The 13,997-nt window shown below is 46.5% G+C and overlaps 1 long non-coding RNA gene and 1 pseudogene across 1 annotated transcript; one reads left to right on the top strand and one right to left on the bottom strand.

Annotated features, from left to right (window-relative positions):
• Positions 1-13,997, bottom strand: part of LOC101177957 — a 124,462-nt pseudogene that overhangs the window by 18,671 nt on the left and 91,794 nt on the right.
• LOC115834824 lies at positions 11,918-12,683 on the top strand. Its single transcript, XR_004029817.1, has 2 exons — positions 11,918-11,962; positions 12,359-12,683. It is a non-coding gene; the product is annotated as an uncharacterized LOC115834824 (long non-coding RNA).

Here is a 13,997-nt window from a genome sequence, read left to right as displayed (position 1 = left end):
CTGTAATGAGCTATGATTGTGCCACTGCACTCCAGCCTGGGTAACAGAGCGAGGCCCTGTCTCAAAAACAAAACAAAACAAAAAACGGATGCTATGTCCCATTGCAGAGGTTGAGGTTTAATTGTTCTGGGGTGTGGCCTGGGTTTTGGAAGATTTACAAAAAATCCCAGGTGACCCTAAAGTGTAGATGAGTTTGGAAACCACACATCTAAGGCAACTTGAATGGGGGAGCAATGAGGTGGCATGGGCTAGCCGGCCGGAACCCAAGGGTGGGGCAGTAGGAACCAGCATTGCAGAGGCCATTAAGGCTGGGAAGGGTAGTGTCTGGGGCCCATAACAATGCTTCAACATGAATGCTTTAGACCTAAGACAATTGGATCCTAAATGTGAAAACTGCAAAGCTGAAATGAATGCATGTTTAATACTTTGCAACATTGTCAAGTGATCAGCTGCAACTCCGTTCTCAGGGCATGATGCCTGAGATATGCCTGTAATGGGGATTGATTTTAATGAATTTAATATGGTGGGGAGTGGGGCCTTCAAAAGTAAAGATGTCAGTTCTAAGTTGGTTGCAGGGGTCTGGGCAAAGGTCTTAAAACCCCATGGTGAGCAGATGGCCAATCCTAAACACCCCAATTTTAAAACAGGGCTTTTTTTCCAAGATACTTTTTGAAAATAGCTCCTATTTTGAGGGGAGGAACCCTGGCAGGAGAGAGCCAGAGTTAAGCCCAGCTGAGAGGGGGTTGGCAGGCAGGGGTCTGCCTGGTCCTCACTGAAGCTTGCTACTCAGAGTGAGCTTCCTAAACCAATGCAGATTTGCTGGCCCACTGAGCCTCCCAGATGAGAACCTGCATTTCAACAATGTCCTCGGTGCAGCAAAGTTTGAGATATACTGGGCTAGAACACCCAGGGGACCCAAAGGTTCTCTGAAAACTAAGGAAAATAGTCAGGGTGTGGTGGCTCATGCCTGTAATCCTTGTATTTTGGGATGCCAAGGCTGGCAGATCACCTGAGGTCAGTTCGAGACCAGCCTGGATCAACATGGGGAAACACCATCTCTACAAAAAATACAAAAATTAGCTGGGTGCAGCCGGGCACAGTGGCTCTTGCCTGTAATCCCACCACTATGGGAGGCTGAGGTGGGCAGATCATGAGGTCAAGAGATCGAGACCATCCTGGCTAACACGGTGAAACCCTGTTTCTACTAAAAATACAAAAAAATTAGCCAGGCATGGTGGCAGGTGCCTGTAGTCCCAACTACTCGGGAGGCTGAGGGAGGAGACTGGCATGAACCTGGGAGGTGGAGCTTGCAGTGAGCCGAGATTGCACCACTGCACTCCAGCCTGGCCAACAGAGCTAGACTCTGTCTCAAAAAAAAAAAAAAAATTTCTGGGTGAAGTGGCAGGTACCTGTAGTCCCAGCTACTTCGGGGGTGAGACAGGAGAATTGATTGAACCTGGGAGGCAGAAGTTGCAGTGGTCTGAGATCACACCACTGCACTCCAGTCTGGTGAGAGAGTGAGACTCCATCTAAAAAAATAAGAAATAAATAAATAAATAAATAAATACTGGGCTAGAAGACCCAGGAGACCCGAAGATTCTCTCAAAACTAAGGAAAATAATCTAGGTCACAGATATATTATCTTTCTCCTTCTCCCCATTGCCCTCCTCCACCAGTAACCTTTATAGACTCAAATAGAGTTGATGTTCTATAATCAATTCTAGTCACTTTTATTTATATTTATTTATTTTAGAGATGGGGGTCTCACTGTGTTGCTCAGGCTGGTCTCAAATTCCTGGGCTGAAGTGATCCACCCAGCTTGGTCTCCCAAAGTGCTGGGATTACAGGCATCAGCCACTGCACCTGGCCGTCACTTTTATTTTTGATGTTGAAATTATAAGCTAATGCCTGTGAGACCATAGATTCTTTTAATGCACTCAATACATTTTAGTGTTTACCGTACATTTTTATTGTGGAAAAGATTCTGTTTTTTCCACTTGTTTCTATTTGATAATGAAGCCCTCTGTGCCTATCACCAGCCTCAGCCGCCATCATCTCATTACCAAGCTGGGTTATTTTGAAGCAAATATCTTCTAATATTTAGCCAGTGTTCAAATTTCCCTAACCATCCTAAATGAATGTTTAGAATAGTTGTTTCATTGGAAACAAGGTCAAAAGAAGTACCTTTTACATTTTTAGGCCAGTCTTGAAAGTAAGTGTAAAACCATGTGTGGGGTAGGAGGTGGGACAGCCTCTTAAGGTGGGGCCTGGATACCAGACCCAATTGAGGACTAGCTAAGACAGATTCCACAATGAATAACACCAGGAGGTGGGAATATTAAGGTCCATTGTGAAGGTTGGCTACCACAATTATTTGATCAACTAGTTATCAAACCTGACTGCAGCTGAGAGAGATTTGTTTTTGCTTTTTTTTTTTTTTTTATCAGAGACAGGGTCTTGCTATGTTGCCCAGGCTGGACTCAAACTCCTGGGCTCAAGTGATTCTTCTGCCTCAGCCTCCCAAGTAACTGAGACTACAGGTGTGTGCCACTGTGCCCAGCAAGATTTTAAAAAATACGTACGCCCGGACACCACTCTAAACCAACTAAATCAGAATCAGATATAGTGAAGTCATTAATCATTTTGCTCCTGGGTCTTTATGACAGTTTTGCTCCTGGGAAACTCCTGGGAATGTGGTAAAGAGAGAGAAAGGGATGGGAAAATAAGATTTTAAGAAGTGTTGCTATGCATTTTGAAAATAATTTTTCTTTGGTGTTTGTCTTGAGGGACGGCAGAAAACATTTCAATTGCCTTTAAGTATGCTTGGATGCCGGAATGATGGTTCTTTGAATGCAGCATCGAACTGGCATTGGGCCACATGGCAGCCAGCATGAGCCTTTATGCCACATTTATAAAACGTGAATGTCATGAGCCCACCTCAGGGACCTTACAATTTGGAGGAGTAGGTCAGATCCACAAATCTCTTCTATCTCGTGGTAAAGAAAACTTGGTGTGTAGCAGGAGATGGCATGATAACCATAACATATTGCATGATCAATATTTGTATTCTTCTTAGCAATATTAAACTTTTTGACCCCCTCCATGTGTCATCAATTTGCTTAATACAGTTTCTGCCTCAGCATCGGTTTTTAGGCCTGGCATAAGCTGTTTGAAACCCAGACACATACCCCACCCATCATCTTTGTCCTAGTTAACACCTCCCCTCCCTGCGTGGTGGTTTGGAGAACCTGCTTGTTCCTCATCCCACTGATCTCAAACCCAGGACACCCCACAGCTGCTGACCATGATTAAACCTAACGGAGATTCAATGCCTTTCTTTTGATTCTCAGGGACTGACATTCATTCACTTAAATACTTGCAGAGTCGGCCAGGTGTGGTGGCTCACACCTGTAATCCCAGCACTTGGGAAGGCGAGGTGGGTGGATGACGAGGTCAAGAGTCCGAGACCAGCCTGGCCAACTTGGTGGAACCCCGTCTCTACTAAAAATACAAAAATTAACTGGTGTTGCTGTGGGTGCCTGTAATCCCAGCTACTCAGGAGGCTGAGGCAGGGGATTTGCTTGAACCTGGGAGGTGGAGGTTGCAGTGAGCCAAGATTATGCCATTGCACTCCAGCCTGGGCAGCAGAGCGAGACTCTGTCTCAAAAAACAAAAAACCCAAAAACTTGCAGAGTGAATATAGGAAACCATGAAGTCCACAGTTTGATCCAATGCCTTCCTTTTTCTCTATCTCTAATATTTTGAGCCAGGTACTATCCTAGATTGTCTTGTGATATTTACAATCTAGGAGAAGGCAGGAGAGAGAACTAAGAACAGAGAGCATGTTCTGAGATGTCTGCTGTGTTTGCAGGTAACTTCCCTCAATTTCCCTACTCAATGGCCATGCTGGAAAGCAGGTCTTGGCACCCTATTTGTAGCATGGTACTTCCCCTCCCTATACTCAATTGGTTGGCCAGAAGCCCCAATTGTCATTCTCTCTCTCTCCCTCCCTCCCTCTCCAAGATATCCAGTAACTGACTGATGAGCTGGTGGTGGGCTCTGCTGGCTGCCATAATGGGCCACCAGCAAAAAGGGAAAATTGGTTGTGAGTGAGAGAAGCAGAGATAAGAAAGTCCACAGGGCTGATAAGAAAGACCATGGGCTGCCGGGCGCAGTGGCTCACGCCTGTAATCCCAGCATTTTGGGAGGCCACGACGGTCGGATCATGAGGTCAGGAGATCGAGACGATCCTGGCTCACACAGTGAAACCCCATCTCTACTAAAAATACAAAAATTAGCTGGGTGTGGTGATGGGTGCCTGTAGTCCCAGCTAATTGGGAGGCTGAGGCAGGAGAATGGCGTGAACCCCGGGAGGTGGAACTTGCAGTGAGCTGAGATCACACCACTGCACTCCAGCCTGGGCAACAGAGCGAGACTGCGTCTGAAAAAAAAAAAAAAAAAAAGGGACCATGGGCTTCTGAGAGCGAGAAAGAGGAATTTTGGTTTCTGTAACTGCAGTTTCCATTCTCTCATGGCCTCTCATTTGTTTCTCGTGCCCATGAGTTTGCCTGTTACAGATAAGGTGTGCTCCTTGTCCTCAAGCTCATGCAAATGGGTTTCTCTTTCTTATAGTCATTGATCCCAGATACGGTTGGTGACTGATGTTCTACTAAATGCTGAAAAAAAGCAGAGTGGAAGCACAGAAAAGCAGGTTTCTCTGAGAAGGTGACGTTAGAGCCCAGTTGGAAGGCAGGAGTAAATGTGCACCATGATTTTTTAGGATTAAAACCAAGTATTTCACCGCTTGGGCACATGTAGATAGAGGTGATTTAACAGTAAACTGTCCCAGTTGTACCCATTGTCAGTTACCTCACCACAGGGATTATGTAGCCCTGAGTTTGCTTAGTGCTTATTTATTTTAGGTTGTTGTTTATCCAAACCTCTTAAATGATATGCGTTTGGAACAAGTGACAGCATCGTTCATTGATGTTGTGGACAAACCACTATTTTATTACTCAAGACTGGGTAATTTATGAAGAAAAAGAGGTTTAATGGGCTCACAGTTCCATGTGGCTGAAGAAGTCTCGAAATCATGGTGGAAGGCAAAAGCCACGTCTTATATGGTGGCAGACAAGAGTGATGAGAGCTATTTTGGTCATTGTTCACTGGCCATAGAATTTACTTCTATATTTTGAACTAAGATGAGAGCCAAGCACACAAGATGGTTTCAGGTCTGTCTTTTGTTTTTGATGATGATATGATGATGATGATGAAATGGCTGACATGGTTGATGACTTGCTTTTTCTCATCATCTCAGACCTAGATTTTTGGCTGGACTATTGGCTTGGAATAGATGAAAATCATTCCTTGTATCCCCTTATCTTAAAGTCAAGACTGAACCAGCCTCCAGACGCAAGCCTTCATGGGGCTTCAGATACCATGAGGAATGGGTGTCCCTGCAATATTGTCATGGCTGTCGAAACTGTTATTGGAGCTGGGCAAGTGGGCACTCTCCTGCCATTCCATCCTGCTTAGATTTCCCATTCAACACCAATCTTATTTCCTTTTTTTTTTTTTTTTTTTTTTGACAGAGTCTTGCTCTGTCTTCTAGGCTGGAGTGCAGTGGTGGGATCTCGGCTCACTACAGTCTCCACCTCCTAGGTTTAAGTGATTCTTGTGCCTCAGCCTCCCAAGTAGCTGGGATTGCAGGTGCACATCATCAAGCCTGGCTAATTTTTTTTTTATTTTTATTTTTAGTAGAGACAGGGTTTCGCCATGTTGGCCAGGCTGGTCTTGAACTCCTGACCTCAAGTGATCTACCTACCTTGGCCTCCCAGAGTGCTGGGATTACAGGTGTGAGTCACCGTACCTGTCCCCATTTCCTCTTATACCATAAGTCATTGCCTGCAGATGTGTTTTCTCCATTAGTTTGCAAAAGCTTCCTGAGAGTAGGTCTGTGCCTCATTTATTCTGCAATCTCCCTGGCACAAAGCACAGGGCTTTATCTTCAGTAGGCATCCAACAAATGTTTAATTTCATTCAACAGCTCCTCGTACCACTGCCCCCACCTTATTTACAGGTGGCTAAGTACAATCGGAACAAGTAGGTATCATAAGATTTAGTCCAGAGTCAATTTGAGAAGAAATTACTTTAGTGATATGAAAAGAAACCATGCTAGTTAGTCAGAATACTTCTGAGAGTATCCCCTGTCCAAGCATTTGCTGAATTTCTATCTACTAATTTTCAGGTGGAACAGTATGGTTGCAGAAAGTCCATTTCGACAGAGATACACTTTCATGCATTCATGTCTTTAACAATAATTTGTGGCCCTACTGTGTTTGTTCACTAACTCCTTTGAACCTACCATATAAGCTACATCTTTATTTTCCTTGTAATGTGGGAGGTCCAATGCTTCATTAAGCTCACCTGCCTGAAACTAATGAAGAAAATAACTCGTTAACCAGCTAGTATAAAAGTAGCCACCAAATCAAGTCAATCACCTGCCTTCAATCAGCCCAGTACTCCCATCTTGAGCGGAGAAGCCCATTCTGAATCACAGTCAAGACATTGATGGAAAAACAGCTCCCTCTGGGGATCAAAACCACGCTCACTCCAAATCCTCCTCCCCAGAGTTCTATTCATCGCTCACCCACTGAACCCAGAACAAACCAGAAGTGCCTGAAATGAGGACGGGTAGCTCCGTGTACCAATCGGAATTTAAAACTGTATCAATTCCTGCTACAGAAATGAGGCTTCTCCCCAGGACCAGCACTCCACGAAGGCAGCCCTTTTCTAGGTGGAGAAAACAGAACCTGAAGGCACCCGTTTCCCTAAACTGCTCTCGCTCATGTGTAAGTACAAATGAAAAATGCTATGACTGTTTCTGTTGGCATTGCTTTTTAATTATGGCCAACAATAAATCATTTTATCCTTGAACAGTAAGTGAGAATGACCCGAAGGTAGGGGCACAATTCCTTAGGAATTAGGCCAACAGAGAATGGGCTATCTCTCTTCCCACCTCTTCTCTTATTCCGCTGTCAGAAACAAAAACGTTTTCTGTGAGAAGCTGGGAGTAGACGGCCACACTTGAGTTCCATCTGGGGGTTCTGTTAACACAGTTTTACCCCAACCTGCCTTGATGGCCACTGCCACACAAGCTGCATCTGTTCTTTCTTCTGCGCCTTTTGTTACTTCGTTGTTTTTCCTCTTTCTAGTGTAGTGAGCTGAATGGTGGCTTTACACAAGATATATCTAGATCCTTGTGCCTAGAATCTGTGGAGGTGGCATTATTTGGAAAAAGGGTCTTTGCAGGTGTAATTAAGGATCTTGAGATTATCCTGGAGTATTTTATGTAGGCTGTACATCTAAAGACAAGTCTCCTTATAAGAGGACAACTTTGTCCGGGTGCAGTGGCTCATGCCTGTAATCCCAGCACTTTGGGAGGCAGAGGCGGGTGGATCACCTCAGGTCAGGAGTTCGAGACCAACCTGACCAACATGGAGAAACCCCACCTCTACTAAAAATACAAAATTAGCCGGGCATGGTGGCGCATGCCTGCAATCCCAGCTACTGGGGAGGCTGAGGAAAGATAGTTGCTTGAACCCAGGAGGAGGAGGTGGCACTGAGCTGAGATCATGCCATTGCCCTCCAGCCTGGGCAACAAGAGTGAAACTCCCTCTCAAAAAAAAAAAAAAAGGACCCTCTTTTTTCATGCGTGTCCGTGTGAAGAGACAACAAAACAGGCTTTGTGTGGGCAATAAAGCTGTTTATTTCACCTGGGTGCAGGTGGGCTGAGTCCAAAAAGAGAGTCAGTGAAGGGAGATAGGGGTGAGCCACTTTATAGGATTTGGGTAGGTAAAGGAAAAAGGGGAGTCCTCTGGCAGGCAGGAGTGGGGGTCACAAGGTGCTCAGTAGGGGAGCTTTTGAGCCAGGATGAGCAAGGAGAAGGAATTTCACAAGATAATGTCATCAGTTAAGGCAGGAACCGGCCATCTGGATGTGTACGTGCAGGTCACAGGGGATATGATGGCTTAGCTTGGCCTCAGAGTCCCGACACTCTTCCTCCAGAGGAGGAGACCCTGACAGAAGAGGAGGAGGCAAGGTGATCACAGAGGCAGAGATGGATCAGGCAGCCACAAGGTGAGGAATTCTAGTAGCCTCTGCAAGCTGGAAGAGGCAAGGAATGGATTCTCCCCTAGAACCTCTGAAGGAGCATGCTCCTGCTGACATTTGATTGATTTTGGACCTCTGGCCTCCAGACATTTTTTTTAAATTTAGACAGTGGCTTGCTCTGTTGCCCAGTCTGGAGTGCATTGGCACGATCTCAGTTCACTGCAACCTCCACCTCCCAGGCTCAAGCCATTCTCTTGCCTCAGCCTCCCAAGTAGTGGGGACTACAGGTGCCTGCCACCATGCATGGCTAATTTTTGTATGTTTAGTAGAGACGAGGTTTTGCCATATTGGCCAGGCTGGTCTCAAATTCCTGGCCTCAAGTGATCCACCGACCTCAGCCTCCCAAAGTGCTGAGATGATTTAGGTGTGAGCCATGGCACCCGGCCCAGAAATTGTTTGAAGCCACCCATTTCATGGTTCTTTGCTGCAGTGGTTGTGGAATATGAATGAACTCGTGCTATTGGTTAGACTTTGCTGACCTTGTGTCTGTTATTCCCTGGCAGTTATACAAGGCCTGGAGCTGACACGAAAAACATCCCTTCTTTCCCAAATGGTCCCCAGCTTCCCTGTTCACTGAAGGCCCTGCAGTCAGGAACAGTCAGGACTTTGCACCCAGTTGTTGTGGGTGTTTGGCTGACCCTTCCTCTTGTGTGATTCATGGACCCGCAGCATTGCATCACCTGGGAGCTTTTGGAATTGAAGACCCTCAGAGCTCACCTGGAAGGACCTGCTGGGCCAGAATCTGCATTTTAACAAGATGCCCAGGTGAGTTGCATACACGTTCAGCTCTGAGAAGTGCTAGTAGGAGAGGGTTTAAGGTGGTAATTAGATCTTTTCTCCACCTGCAAGAATCTTAGTTTCTTCATGTTAAATCTAACTGTGGCAATGGCATGGGGTTATAAAACAAAACAAAATCCTTACATCAAGAATGCACCCTGGTGTGTTATGGATGTGGATGAAATGAAATGTCTGGAATTTGCTTTAAAATATCCTAAAATAGTAAGAAGGAAAAGAAAAGTGGGAACTGGAATGAGATTGGCGAACTGTTGACAAGTTCTTGCAGTGGGATGATGGGTGCATGGGGGTTCATGGTGCAATTCTCTCCCTAATTTTTGCACATATGGGAAATTTCCATGATGAAAAGTTAGAGGTCGGGCACGGTGGCTCATGCCTGTAATCTCAGCATTTTGGGAGGCTGGGGTGGGTAGACTGCTTGAACCAAGAAGTTCAAGACCATCCTGGTCAACATATTGAAACCCCATCTCTACTGAAAATGCAAATATTAGCCAGGCATGGTGACAACATGCCTGTAGATATGTTGAGGCATGAGGTTGAGACATGAGAATCACTTGAACCCAGGAGGCGGAGGTTGCAGTGAGCCAAGATCACACCATTTCACTCCAGCCTGGGTGACAGAGTGAGACTTGGTCTAAAAAAAAATTTTTAATTTGATTTTTTTTTTTGAGATGGAGTCTTGCTCTTTTGCCCAGGCTGGAGTGTAGTGGCATGATCTTGGCTCACTGCAAGCTCCACCTCCCGAGTTCACTCCATTCTTCTGCCTCAGCCTCCAGAATAGCTGGGATTGTAGGCACCCAGCACCGTGTCTGGCTAACTGTTTGTATTTTTAGTAGAGATGGGGTTTCATCGTGTTAACCAGGATGGTCTCGATCTCCTGACCTCGTGATCTGCCCATTTCAGCCTCCCAAAGTACTGGGATTACAGGCATGAGCCATCGTGCCAGGCCTTAATTTTGTTTAATTTTTTTCTTTTTTGAGAAAGGATCTGTAGCCCAGTCTGGAGTGCAGTGGTGAGATCCTGGCTCACTGCAGCCTCTACCTCCTGGGTTCAAGCGATCCTCCCACCTCAGCCTCCTGAGTAGCTGAGACCACAGGCATGTATCACCACACCTGGCTAATTTTTTCCCTTTTTCTAGAGGCAAGGTCTTGCTATTTTGCCCACCATTTGCTTGGCGAGATTTCTTTAGTTTCTGTAGTGTAACTTATTCTAACTGGTCCTCAATCACTTTGCAATAAAACCTGAGATTGTGAAAATGTTCACTGTCATTACCAGTGATGGAGCAGTAAGTACAGAGTTCTGGAGAGGGAAGGAATCGAGAGAGTTAAACTAGCAGAATGAGCCACTCACCCTCGGAAGTACTTTTAATCTTGGTGAGAACTGAGGAGAATTTTGACAGGGTTCAGGGGGACTGCGGGGAGTAGGGCTGGGAGTTGGCTGTTTGCACGTGTGGTCAGCAAATCCAGTGAGGGGGTCCATGTACTGTGGGCAGCCCCACAGATGGAGTTGGGATTGCCCTGGACTGAGTACTGGGTCATCAGTACTGAAGACATCGAGGCCCAGGCTGGTGCAGGAGATACAATGCACTGTGTCAGCCTGCCTTCTATCGCTCCTCTCCAATGACAGTCCCCGATTTTCCACCGAGGAATCACTAGTCCCCCACGGCATGTGTGCGACTGGCCATTCCCCACCCTGATCTGGAGCTGGGGCATGTGGTCCCAGCCTGGATGTCAGTATTCTTCCACCACCCCGGCCACAGTGATTGGGTCTGAGAAGCAGATTAGCCAAAGGAGAGAGAATCTTGGAAATTTCATGTTCATTCTTAAGAAAGTAAAATGGAAAGCGGGGGGAGGGGGAGGGGTCATTCTGATGATATAGTTTGAGGACCTGGAAGTAGCCACACCTGTAGCTGTCAACTCTGCCATAGTACTGCTTTTTTCTTTCCTTCAAATTTAAATACTTTCTAAAGGCAAGGTCTTGCTATGTTGCTTTGGCTGGTTTCAAAAAGTCCCTTTTTGGAGGATGCTTTCACTGCTTCACTTCCTTTCTATTACAGCTCAGGGAATCAGAAGAGAAGAGACATGGCTTTTTTTTTTTTTTTTTTTTTGAGACAGGGCTTGCTCTATTGCTCAGGCTGGAGTACAGTGGTGCAATCACAGCTCGCCACAGCCTTGATCTTCTGGACTCAAGCGACCCTCCTGCTTCAGCCTCCTGAGTAGCTGGGACTGTAGGCGGGTACCACCATGCCCAGCCAATTAAATTTTTTTTTTTTTTTTTTTTTTTTAGAAATGCGATCTCACTATGTCACCCAGGCTGGCCTCAAACTCCTGGGCTCAAGTGATCGCCCTGCCTTAGCTTCCAAACTTACAGGTGTGAGCCCCCACACCAGTCAATGCTGTGGTCTTATGCACCTGGTGTCCCCCTAGGCCCTGGGCGATGATCCTCCTGCTTCAACCTCCCAAAGTGCTGGGATAACAGATGTGAAGCAGCATGTGTGGCCCACATAGTACTCTTATGGGTTAAATTGAGTCCTCCTCAAAACGTTGAAATCCTAAATTCTAGTAGCTCATAATGTGACCTTATTTAGAAACAGAGTTATTGCGGACTGGGCGTGGTGGCTCACGCCTGTAATCCCAGCATTTTGGGAGGCAGAGGCGGGTGGATAGGCTGAGGTCGGGAGTTTGAGACCAGCCTGACCAACATGGAGAAACCTCGTCTCTACTAAAAATACAAAATTAGCTGGGTGTGGCGGCACATACCTGTAATGCCAGCTACTCGGGAGGCTGAGGCAGGAGAATCACTTGAACCCAGGAGGCGGAGGTTGCATTGAGCTGAGATCGCCCTATTGCACTCCAGCCTGGGCAACAAGAGTGAAACTCCATCTCAAAAAAAAAGAAAGAAAGAAACAGGGTTATTGCAGATGCTATTGATCAGGATGAACTCATCCTGTAGTAGGGATGGCCCTAAGTCAATGACTGGTGTCCTTATAACAGACGTGGTAATTAGATCTTTTCTCCACCTGCAAGAATCTTAGTTTCTTCATGTTAAATCTATTATCTGTGGCAATGGCATAGGGGTTATAAAACAAAACAAAATCCTTACATCAAGAATGCACCCTGGTGTGTTATGGATGTGGGTGAAAAGAAATGTCTGGAATTTGCTTTAAAATATCCTAAAATAGAAGGAAAAGAAAAGGGGGAACTGGAATGAGATTGGCAAAATGTTGACAAGTTCTTGCAGTGGGATGATGGGTGCATGGGGGTTCATGGTGCAATTTTCTCCCTACTTTTTGTGCATATGGGAAATTTCCATAATGAAAAGTTAAGAGGTCAGGCATGGTGGCTCATGCCTGTAATCGCAGCATTTGAGATGACTGGTGTCCTTATAGGAGGAGAGGACATGCTGAGTCACAGAGACACAGGGAAGAAGGCCATGGATCAGACGGAAGATTGAACTGGTGCATCTGCAAACCAAGGAACACTGAAGACTGCCAGGAGACCACAGGAAGGTAGGAAGAGGCACGGCAGGACTCCCCGACAAGTGCAGGAGGGAGTGTGGCCCTGCTGGCACCTCCATTTCAGACTGCTGGCCACCAGAGCCACAAGACAATCAATTTCTCTTGTTTCAAGTCATCCAGCTTTTGGTAATTGGTTGTGGCAGCCCTAGGGAATGAATACAAGTACTTTCTGTTTTTTTCTTTTTTTGAGATGCAGTCTTGCTCTGTTGCCCAGGCTGGAGTGCAGTGGCGCGATCTCGGCTCACCGTAAGCTCTACCTCCCTGGTTCATGCCATTCTTCTGCCTCAGCCTCCCGAGTAACTGGGACTACAGGCACCCGCCACCATACCCAGCTAATTTTTTGTATTTTTAGTAGAGACGGGGTTTCACCATATTAGCCAGGATGGTCTCCATCTCCTGACCTCGTGATCTGACTGCCTCAGCCTCCCAAAGTGCTGGGATTACAGGCGTGAGCCACCATGCCCGGCCGAATATAAGTACTTTTAAATTAACTCTCCTCTTCTCTCCATCTTCTTCTAAATCATCATTTTTGCCTAAGCAACAGCTAGGGTCTAATACGGATGTGATGACTCACTTCAAAATGGGGGAAGCCAGCCCCATGTGCGCCCAAAGCTCCTGCTTCCTTGGCCCTGGGTTCAGAGACTGGACCATCATTCTGGAGGCTTGCTGGAGATCTGAGCCAGGGCACCATTCTCTGTTGCCTTTAAACAAAGGCTGGTGCTCGCCCAGGCATGTCAGCTCCACCGAGGATCTATTTGGAAGGCAGAATTCTGAGATGACCCCTTAGGTTCTTGTCCTGGATAAATGCCAGGTGTGATCTCCTCTCCCCTGGAGTGTAGGCAGGACCCGTGGCTTGCTTCTAATCTATACCTACGGAAAAGTTGAAGGGATCTTGCAGATTTAACTAAGCCCCTAATCCATTCACTTTGAGTTAATCAAAAGGGAAATTATGCAGGGTGGGCCTGACATCTTCAGGTGAGATCTCCCATGAGGGTCTGGAGGAGAGAGACTCCTTCTTCCTGGTTTTTGGTTTTTGTTTGTTTGTTTTTGAGATGGAGTCTCACTCTTTTGCCCAGGCTGGAGTGCAGTGGCACGATCTTGGCTTACTGCAACCTCTGCCTCCCGGGTTCAAGTGATTGTCCTGCCTCAGCCTCCCAAGTAGCTGGGATTACAGGTGTGCACCATCATGCCCGGCTAAGTTTTGCATTTTTAGTAGAGACGGGGTTTCACCATATTGGCCAGGCTGGTCTCAAACTCCTGACCTCAGGTGATCCACTTGCCTCGGCCTCCGAATGTGCTGGGATTACAGGCGTGAGCCACCACGCCCGGCCTGACACACCATTCAATTTTAAGGAACTTCCACGTGCTGTGGTCACGCCGCTCATGTGTGGCATAGAGGTGGGGAGAGATGGGTTGGAAGATGACTGGATGGGGGCATGGAGCTAGGTGGGAAGAAGAAAAGTGTCTTGAAGGAAGTAAGTCCCTTCAGATAAGGGAGGGAGAAGCTTGATCA

This window comes from Nomascus leucogenys, chromosome 4 (assembly GCF_006542625.1).
Source record: "Nomascus leucogenys isolate Asia chromosome 4, Asia_NLE_v1, whole genome shotgun sequence".
NCBI classification, from domain to species: domain Eukaryota; kingdom Metazoa; phylum Chordata; class Mammalia; order Primates; family Hylobatidae; genus Nomascus; species Nomascus leucogenys.
The sequence above is the reverse complement of the archived record's forward strand: the minus strand, read 5'-3'. Positions and strand labels throughout refer to the sequence as shown.